The 10,000-nt window shown below is 42.2% G+C and overlaps 1 protein-coding gene and 1 long non-coding RNA gene across 6 annotated transcripts in view; one reads left to right on the forward strand and one right to left on the reverse strand.

Annotated features, from left to right (window-relative positions):
- Positions 1–10,000, reverse strand: part of LOC123514609 — a 71,114-nt gene that overhangs the window by 60,126 nt on the left and 988 nt on the right. Inside the window, exon 1 of one of the 4 annotated variants that reach the window (XM_045272579.1) lies at positions 8,401–8,556. The exons of 2 other annotated variants lie outside the window; for them this stretch is intronic. The gene's annotated coding sequence lies outside the window, so the exon portion shown is untranslated. Of the gene's footprint in view, positions 1–8,400; positions 8,557–10,000 lie in introns of those variants that run through there. One more of the 4 variants, XM_045272580.1, reaches the window with a different exon arrangement.
- Positions 1,341–8,066, forward strand: LOC123514624. Of its 2 annotated transcripts, none has more exons than XR_006677648.1 (4): positions 1,341–1,413; positions 3,851–3,937; positions 6,946–7,033; positions 7,858–8,066. It is a non-coding gene; the product is annotated as an uncharacterized LOC123514624 (long non-coding RNA). The 2 variants fall into 2 exon arrangements; XR_006677649.1 differs by lacking the exon at positions 1,341–1,413 and adding an exon at positions 3,172–3,242.

The following is a 10,000-nucleotide window of genomic DNA, read 5'->3' on the forward strand; positions in this document are numbered from 1 at the left end:
AATTAAATACTGATCCCAGCAGTGTAACGGTAGGACAGCTTCTTGTATCTTTAATCTTTGCTTTGCTCTCCAGTAACTATGTAATCCGTAAATCCAAAGTATATGCTGCCCTCTCACCGTCACTCTTCATTGCTCCAAACTCCAAGGTAGGTGGGTGTGTGTGTGTGTGTGTGTGTGTGTGTGTGTGTGTGTGTGTGTGTGTGTGTGTGCGCGCGCGCGCATTCACCACGGTCGTCTGCTGGTCACCCAGCCAGCCTTCCCCATTACGGAGCGAGCTCAGAGAACATAAGAACATAGTAGACCGATCTTAGGGTAGGACTGAGACCACAACACACTCCACACACCAGGAAAGCGAGGCCACAACCCTGCGTTACATCTCGTACCTATTTACTGCTAGGTGAACAGGGCTACACACTAAGTTTTTTGCCCATTTGCCTCGCCACTTCCCGTGACTCGAACCCGGACACTCTCGATTGTGAACCGAGCGTCCTAACCACTGCACTACGCGGTGTGTGTGAGAGACGACGGTGAAGGAAGAATGAGAATGAAGAAAAGTGACGGACGGAAAGGAGGATGTGGATGTGGGAGAGGAAGAAGGCGACTTAAGATAGCCGTCACAGAAGCAGTTTAGTCAATGGCAGCTGCCCTGAAAGAATGACAGATGTCACTTAATTAGAAATATAGGTTGGCAAACTGCTTTATCAGGTCCTGTACTATTGTACCTTAATACTTTTATTATGCACAGTAGCCAAATAATCTAAGAATTTTTTTTGAAAAGTAACAAATTAAAAGAAAATAAGGTCTGAAAACTGTGCGTCCCAACTGACCAATGAAAGATAAGATTTCAAATGTCTGTCCAAAAATCGTAGAATATAAGCATATGAAGAAAACACCAGATTACACATATAGTGCGCATGATCAAAATTGAGAAATAGCCAATGAAAAGGTACAATTAATATACAGTACCTATTTTCTAAATTTGAAGCAAAATTAGCATGGGTATTCTACTACTACAGCACAGAAATGAGAAAAGACATGATAATGTTATATGATATATGAATGTACAAAATATGTGAAGGAAATGTCAGAAGACAACATAAAATGAGGAAAGGAAATCTATGCATCTTTTTATTTTTTTTCTCAAAGGTATGGATTCGTATAGCGTAGCTACACTGAATTAAAAAAGACACTAATTCAAATAAGCTAGTGACTAAACAAGTAAGCTGCAGGAGGTGAGGAATCGACCTATATCCTGTATGGAGGATACATTATATAACACACTTGATGAAGGGGCGGGACAAAAACTAGTGACGTCACATGCGTGGGCGTGGCATAAGAAAAGAAAGGGACTGTAAACCCTCACTGCCAGACGGCAGACACACGCAGATCCGCCGGCCTCCGACAAACACTCAGGTAACGTGGCCTCTCACATCCTGATCCCTGGTTTACCATCACTACGGAGTAGCTAGTTTCGTACTACGATGTAACTGTAACGTTCAATATACGTTCAATATACATATGAGTGGTGTTTGAGTACACGAGACTTTATTGGAACTGCATTATTGTACAATTCGTTGTTTTATTTTTACTTTTTACATAGGTAACATACTTTTAAGGTTACAAGTTTCCTAAAGGACTATCACATAAGTAGTGTTAATGTAAAGAGGATTATGCCTGTCAATGGGGATAGAAAACACCCAGAGAGAGAGAGAGAGAGAGAGAGAGAGAGAGAGATTCTAAATTAAATACTTTAGCAAAATATACAGTAGCTCTCTCTCTCTCTCTCTCTCTCTCTCTCTCTCTCTGAAACAAAACTATAAGCAAGAATTCAAGTTCTGAATTTATTCAATAGCTCTTGTTTTATTGCCTTGCAGTTGCGTAGATGGCCAGATAACGGTTTCAATTGTAGAATAAAAGAATTTTAACTTTTCGCTTTGTTTTGGAACAAATTTACGCTAACACCTGTATTTCGCGGTGAGTTTTGATTAGCATATGGGAACCGGTTATCTTTTAACCTTGGCAATGTGATCATGCAATGGGGGGTGTCCATGCCTGGAAATAGACCTCCCCATTAGATCCTTCGTTGTCGTTCAAAAAGAGTCTACTTACACGTGCTAATTCAATTAGAGTTGGAAAAGAAAAATCTTCCTAGAAATAATTTTTGATGGCAGTTTTTTCTAGAGTCTATCTACATAGACCTGAAAACAGAGCTAGAACAAAGAATCCTGAAACACTCAAGATGAATGACGCACGCATCTACTTGTTTATGATAGGTTTTAGTGAGTAATGATATCGTAAAAAAGAAATATTCCATGCATGATTGAATGATAACAACAACAACAACAACAACAATAATAATAATAATAATAATAATGATAAATAAATCATAATGGTAACAACGACAAAGCACCAGAGGAACTGACATGAGTATGCATATTGGATTCACATAGCTCCCCTCACGTCCTTAATTCTGAACCATGATGAAAGTGAGGTTGTAAGCCGGCCGACAAAGTTATATAACTTCCCGTGGAACTCGCTCCTTGAAGGCGACACACAAAAAAGTGCCCCATTAGGAGAAATGTGCCTGCCACCTACTGGCTTTAATAACATTCTTTTCACCAGTTAAGCCTGCTGGGGAACTACCGAGCGGCCTTCCTGAATTCGTGGACAGGAAGTGTGGTAGCGCGTGGCAGGGTGCATAACTTGATAGAGTGACCTTGAGGGAGCTTGTTGGCAAGGAGAGAGAGAGAGAGAGAGAGAGAGAGTGAGTACGCAGACGAAGAGAAACAAACAGGTGAAAGAGATAGTGGTTCTCAAGAGGTGTCACGTTGCACACCTTCGTTACACCCGAGCACCACGTGTGACACCCCGGCTCCCTGTCCTTGTGCCACCCTAAAAACCAGTTCTGTCTGACCTCTGTAGACAACACATTGAGCAACTCATTCACACACTTGTCACTCTCCCTCTCACCCACTCACGCTTCTAGCCTTCCACGTCTCTCTCTCTCTCTCTCTCTCTCTCTCTCTCTCTCTCTCTCTGATCGAAGTTAGATAACTTGCCACGAGAGTTTTATCATGGTGTACGTACTAAGAGAGGCTGGAGATGCCGGTGTGGCTGTGTCGTTACGTAATCTTCCCTGAGATAAAACCTATGGTAGTATGAGTGTTGTGACCTAATTTCTTCACACTTTGTTATCGCTGCACAAAGATAAGAGTGATATCTGTTCAATTATACAACGCAAGGTAAGAAACGGGGGAATTCAATAAGTGACGACTAGCACGTTACTGGATATGATCTTTCGGATTGATGAACAGATATCCTATGACTCAAGATATTATTGTTGTGTAGTTGTGAATATGCTCTCATGATTGATGTTTAGTTGTACGTCTCCATTTCTATTGTTCTTCGAGTCTCCAACCTTCAAGCCTACAAAACTGTCACTATAGCTTCTACTTGTCTTAAGATTTCTCTTCACTTACAGATTTTCTCCACCATCCAACAATGATACGATTTTCCACTCGTCTTGAGCTACCTTAAAACTTTATTTTAATTTATTTTTTATTCATCTTTATTGGAATTGTTATCTTGAATTTACCATTTTCTTAAGCCTTGGAATCTTTTGAGAAGTGCATCATACCATTGCGAGAACTAAACTCTCTCTTGTTTTAAGTTTTCCCCTCTCCGATAAATATATTTTTAATTCTTTTATTTATAACTATAGCTGTTGTTGCCTTGCCCCTTACTGAACACAGACTCTCTCTCTCTCTCTCTCTCTCTCTCTCTCTCTCTCTCTCTCTCTCTCTCTCTCTCTCTCTCTCGTATATGTGCATCACAATATTCCTCTTTGCAGAATGTCTGACGAACAGCCGACCACCCCTGCCCCCGCCGAGGGTGATGCTCCTTCCTGTCCAGAGACTAACACTGCCCTTCAACAGTGGTAAGAACACACGTGTGCTCGCGACATAACATCTTTTACAACACCAAGAACTTCCAGTCTTTGCAATGGGTCTCATTAGAAAAACTGACAAGTTACTCACAATTCTCAAGATAAATATATTATTGGAAATTAAACATAGTCAATTGCAATAGTATATTTGTTGAGTTCAAAGCAATGGCAACAATGCAGCTCAAGGAATATGGGCATTAGGCGCAAATCAACGACGAAAATTCTCTAGTGAGTAGAGTGGTGTGTCATGATGTACTGTATTATATGCCCCGACCGCTGCACACCGGGAGCAAGACCTACGATTTTCCCTTCTTGGCACGCTACATTATTCCACTTGGCGCCAGCCAGCCGGTACTTTTGGGGGGTGCCTTTTAGGTTACGTGAGGGCGGGGTGCCAACGGGCGTATCGCGACGAGACACCGTGAAGGAACGAAAAAAGATGGGGTTCAGTCGTCAGCAGTTTTAAGAGGTCTTGCGTAATACACCTTCCATATATCAGCGACACGTACGTGTGTGTGTGTGTGTGTGTGTGTGCACTTCAGGAAGCAGTCCTCATCGAGCGCCGGAGACCTTTCCCATCCACTTGGAGGTCAACGAGTTTTTGTGTTTATTATATAAGTTCCCGTTTACTCTGTCGTGTTTTCAAAAGCCCATTGCTAGTCGATATAGGAAAGGAATAAGCCTAGGCAAAGTACAACAAGATCAAAATAAAATAGTAAGGGCTGCACCAGTGGAACATCGGGGTGACAAGGTACACAGCTGCTGCGAAGGTTACTGAGCCTTGTTGCCAGGCTTGCCTCCCCGTCCCTATCTCACAAGCTCCTTCTGGCTCCCCGGCTTCGATAGCATTGACTCTCCACACTACACGCTATTTTGCTGCGGTGGAGCTGTACCGGAATAGCTAAGAGATGCACTTGGGGAACCAGTCAAAGGAGTGCTATGCCAAAGAAACGGTGTTGTGTGCCTTGAAAAAGAGGGGGGAGTTTTATCGACGTTGCCGTCGTCGCCACGGCCACCACCATGTATCGCTCAGACCCTGTTACATAAGGACACCCGGCTACTTGTGAAACGACCTCGGAACATTCACCATCATGAACCTCTCCAATGGCATCTTTTCTCTATTCCTCTATCACACGATGCAGCTTCACCCGGTGTCAGGATGAAAGCAATTATGATTCAATATAATATTTTGTTAGTGATGAGGTTATCACTTGCTATACCATTATATATATATATATATATATATATATATATATATATATATATATATATATATATATATATATATATATATATATATATATAGCATTATTATTATTCATTATTCTTGAATAGGTAACCTTGTCAGACACCTCAAAGTTTGTGTGTGACTTCTGCTGTTGCATTACCGAGTGGGTGTATGCTCTCCCTTTTCATAATTCGTTAACGGGTATGATATCGTATGGATACCTAGCATTTTAAAATCGTTCACACACGCATACATGAACTGAAAACTAAAGTTTTTTTTATTTCAACAACAACAACAATAACTACTATTACTACTACTACTACTACTACTACTACTACTACTACTACTCACACACACACACACACACACACACACACACACACACACACACACATATACGGGAGCGCGCGCGCGCGATTCAGTAATTGAACAGTAATTAAACATGTGGTTGCATGTGTGTATAATATTTACTGACCACACAGTACTGTGTGTGTGTGTGTGTGTGTGTGTGTGACTTCACAAACCCCTCCTCCTCCTCCTCCTCCTCCTCCTCCTCCTCCTCCTCCTCCTCCTCCTCCTCCTCCTCCTCCTCCTCCTCCTCCTCTCTCTCTCTCTCTCTCTCTCTCTCTCTCTCTCTCTCAAGACAGTAGTGTAACCGTGTAGGTATGATGGGAGGAGTCGGCATGACGTCAAGAATATGAAACCAACAAGCTATTGGTCCGCTGCCGCCCCCTACTCCACTCCCCCTTACATCCCTCCCAAACCATTACCAGCCCAGCTGTACATTGAAAGTACTTAGTACTATTTACATAAACGCCTTGGTATCATTCCTCTTTCATATAATATGCCCACGCATCGTGGCTGCCCACCACACATGTGACCATAAGACCTATGAAAGGCCACCAAGATTAAGACCAGTGTTGTCCAAAGTGATACCCGCGTATCACTGGGCGTACGCACATACTGTAGGTAATAAGGGTAAGTGAAAACACACACACACACACACACACACACACACACACACACAAACAGAGATTTCCCATATTACATGAAGGTAAAGAAAGGCGGAAGAGGGAGACATAATTTTACTCATGAAGAACGCATCAATATTGTACAGGAACAGTGCTAACTGCTGACTTCTGGGGAACCACTCACTGACGGGCATTGTTGCTCTGTCTTATCTTATGTGTCAGAGTGTGCACGACTGATTTTGAAAATAATATACAACCTTTTTTTTATGTTATGGCCTATAGCCCCTGTAGGCATACTTGAAGAGTATATGTGGAAGCGCTTTTAAGCTTCCGCCCATTAGTGGCGCAGGCAATTCTATAGTGGTACCCATATTAGGGACCATATCACCACCCAAGCGCATCTTTGGTGTAACCACCTAGAACCTGGGTATTATGATGACATGTAGGTAACTTTAAACCACTCGACAAATGACCGTGTTTATAAGGCTGTACGTGGTGGGATTCGAACCTTCGCGTGGACTTCTGCCCGATCTCACCCTCACCACCTTATCCACTACGGCTACGACACCGCGTAGCGAATAACGCCAAATGGTCGTTAGCAGCAGCAATGATAGAATCTTTCCATTGCTATCTACCTATCCATTTTTTACAGTATTATAAAAAGGATTATTTAATAACAGTGTATGACGAGGAACACACACACACACACACACACACACACACACACACACACACACACACACACACACACCAGCCAAAGATATGTGTAAGTATAATCTCACGCGACTATTCTCTTTCAGCATAACTGAGAACGGGGAGACGAACTGTGCGGCGTTACTGGAGGCCCACCAAGACTGTCTAAAGAAGCTGGGTTTGCAGGTGTGACAGGTGAGTGTGTACCAGGTTTAACGTGAGAGGAACTACATGAAAGCCAGCAGGTCTACAGGTGGTAGTCTCGGCAACGTACTTTTTCATGCTCATGTTTCATCCCTTTTTATAAATTGTTCTTCTAAAGCGTTCTACTGACTTCTACTGAAAAGCTAAAACCAGAAAGAAAGCGTATAATGCCTAAAGAGCATCATTCATATAATAGTATGACTTAATAACATCGCGCACAATTATCTCCTTCACACTGCACCCATCCTTCCTCCCTCACTATATGAATGAGCACATGAATGAAACATGACACGTGAGGTAACTGGGGGGGTTAGGTAGTAAATCTAAGTAAGGCCGAAGATAAATGAAAGGCATAGGTCAAAAGTGAATTCGTGTATAAACAACTCTAATATTGTTGGTCTCACGTTTCACTTTATTCTCAGATAGATTATTTATATTTGAAATTTACATTTCTGTGGCGGGTCTCATTTTTCTTTCTTTTTTTTCCAGGAATGGTCGTGTGTGTTAAAATGGTACTATGTGTGTGTGTGTGTGTGTGTGTGTGTGTGTGTGCGTGTGTGTGTGTGTGTGTGTGTGTGTGTGTGTGTGTGCGTGTGCGTGCGTGTGTGTGTGTGTGTGTGTGTGTGTGTGTGTGTGTGTGTGTGTGTGTGTGTGTGTGTGTGTGTGTGTGTGTGTGTGTGTGTGTGTGTGTGTGTGTGTGTGTGTGTGTGTGTGTGTGTGTGTGTGTGTGTGTGTGTGTGTGTGTGTGTGTGTGTGTGTGTGTGTGTGTGTGTGTGTGTCCAGCATAATAGTAACGAGTGCCTTCACTGTTACAGCTGGTGGTCGAGTGAATCCCAGTCAGACTTCAAGCTGCAGCCCAAACCACGCCGTCTCGGTTCTCATTCCTCTGATGTCTCGTGATTTGCACCATCAAGACGCGGTGATTGGATAATAACAAGACGGCTGGTGAGGGAGCGGTTGTGTTTGTACAGTTAATGTAACAAAAATTAGGGAAAACCTTTTTTAATAAATAAATCAAACTGTATTGTTGAATTTATAAAGCCTATGGAATTGAGTGTAACGAGTGGAAGACATGGCGGGAGCGGGGGGGGGGGGAAGTATAATGTTGATGATTTCCCCTCCTCGGTCTTCCCCAGCGACCGAAAAACTGCCGAATGGTTCTCATCGTTACTCCTTCACGCATAACCGATTGTCGTTTTCCGACATGAGCTCTTATTTCACTCACTCATCTTTGATCAGTGCCGTCGAAGCCAGCAAATCATAACGATTAACAGTAAAACTGAATAAGTACGCGCTCTTGTTAGCAGCACAACACAAGAAATGTTCAAACAGCACTAAGGAATATAGACAACACTTACGTAGTTGTACAATGCAGTTGCGTAGGTACAGTCGATGAAAATGTCACTGTCGCTTCCTATGGCTCTTGGATTCACCTTGAGACTGAGAGCTTCTCTGCTCCCAGTCCCCCGGACCGTTCCTCCTATCCGGGACTGGGTCCCTGGTTAGCCCCGCCTATTTCATACATGGGGGGTGGGGGTCATCACCAATAGGAGAGAGAGGATGTGACCGAAAAACATCTTTTTTTTTCAATAATTATTTTGTGAACTAAAGATAGCGTTTTTTTTTTTAAGTTCAAGCATGCCGTCATGCGCTTGCAGTAGCTATAACGTGGTTGGTGCATGGGCGCTAAGATGTAGGTATGTTTGAAACGTGCGATCCGAAGTCAGCTCGAAGATGGAGTAATAATGTCTATTCGTTATGTATGTACACATGTGAATCAACATGAGAAGCTCCATGTTTCCTGATAGCAGACACTTACTAACACATACTCAGTATGTCGAGGTATATTTGTAATCATTGTGCTGGGAGGCCGTGAAAAATACCGCGACACGAAGCATTCTTAAGTTGTTTTAGTATAGTTAATTGTCAAGAGTTGTCTTGGCTTTGCAGATCTCTTGGTTTCCTAAAACTTTTACAACACCGCCTTTTAATTAAACGTGACCATTACATCTACCTTCTCTCCTCATTGATGTCTCCCTCTTGACACCACCACCACTACCACTACCACATACAGCAATCTTTACCATAATTATCTTCACAAGTATCTGAACTCGAATAACCAGATTTCACATCTACGTTTCGTACTCATTACTGTCAGTCATGGTTGTGCTTCATGGAAGGAACAGAGTTTCGCGTTGTATTATGAAATAAATAACACACTGCAGACAGAATTAGCATTCACAATCAGTGGTGTCTGCAAAGTCATACATTAAACTTGCACACTTTATCAAATATAAGGAGAAACCATGACAACTATAAGGAGGGGTGGGGCCTGAGGGACAAGATGAAAAAGGGAGTGGAGGTGGGGGAGGGAAGCAGACGGAGGTCCACATGTGACAGGTCTATTTCATCCCTACTTTGTCACCTACCTCACTAATGGTGGTGCGAAACTATTAATCTCATGGTTTGCTCCACCTCAGGTGGTAGTTATAGCTGAGGTGTTCCGACAATTTTTCCTACTCTCCCTGTCGCGCACTGAAACACTTAGAAACTTCCTAATGAAACATTTTCAAAGGCCACATATTATTTTATGCCTCTAATGATGCAGAACACTTGTTAAGTCATCACAAAGCATGAAAACTCACAAAAATTTACAATAACTACCATAAAATATCAATCAAAACATGAAATCACCTTGAACTGAAAACTTCAGTAATTGTCTTTACATGTTAAAAGTTCTCGAGAAGAGACGCCTTAACACTTTATAATTCAGCTTAACTTTTCAGCCACAATATACCATTTTATCATATATATATATATATTTTTTTATACTGTATATCACACAACAATCACTTCACACCAAGCGTCACGGAACCGCCATAACATAACTTTATGACTGAACAGGCTTTCAGTCGTTTAGCCATCTCACTGACAAAGCTAATCAAACAATATTCTGGT

Source organism: Portunus trituberculatus, chromosome 38 (assembly GCF_017591435.1).
Source record: "Portunus trituberculatus isolate SZX2019 chromosome 38, ASM1759143v1, whole genome shotgun sequence".
NCBI classification, from domain to species: Eukaryota; Metazoa; Arthropoda; class Malacostraca; order Decapoda; family Portunidae; genus Portunus; species Portunus trituberculatus.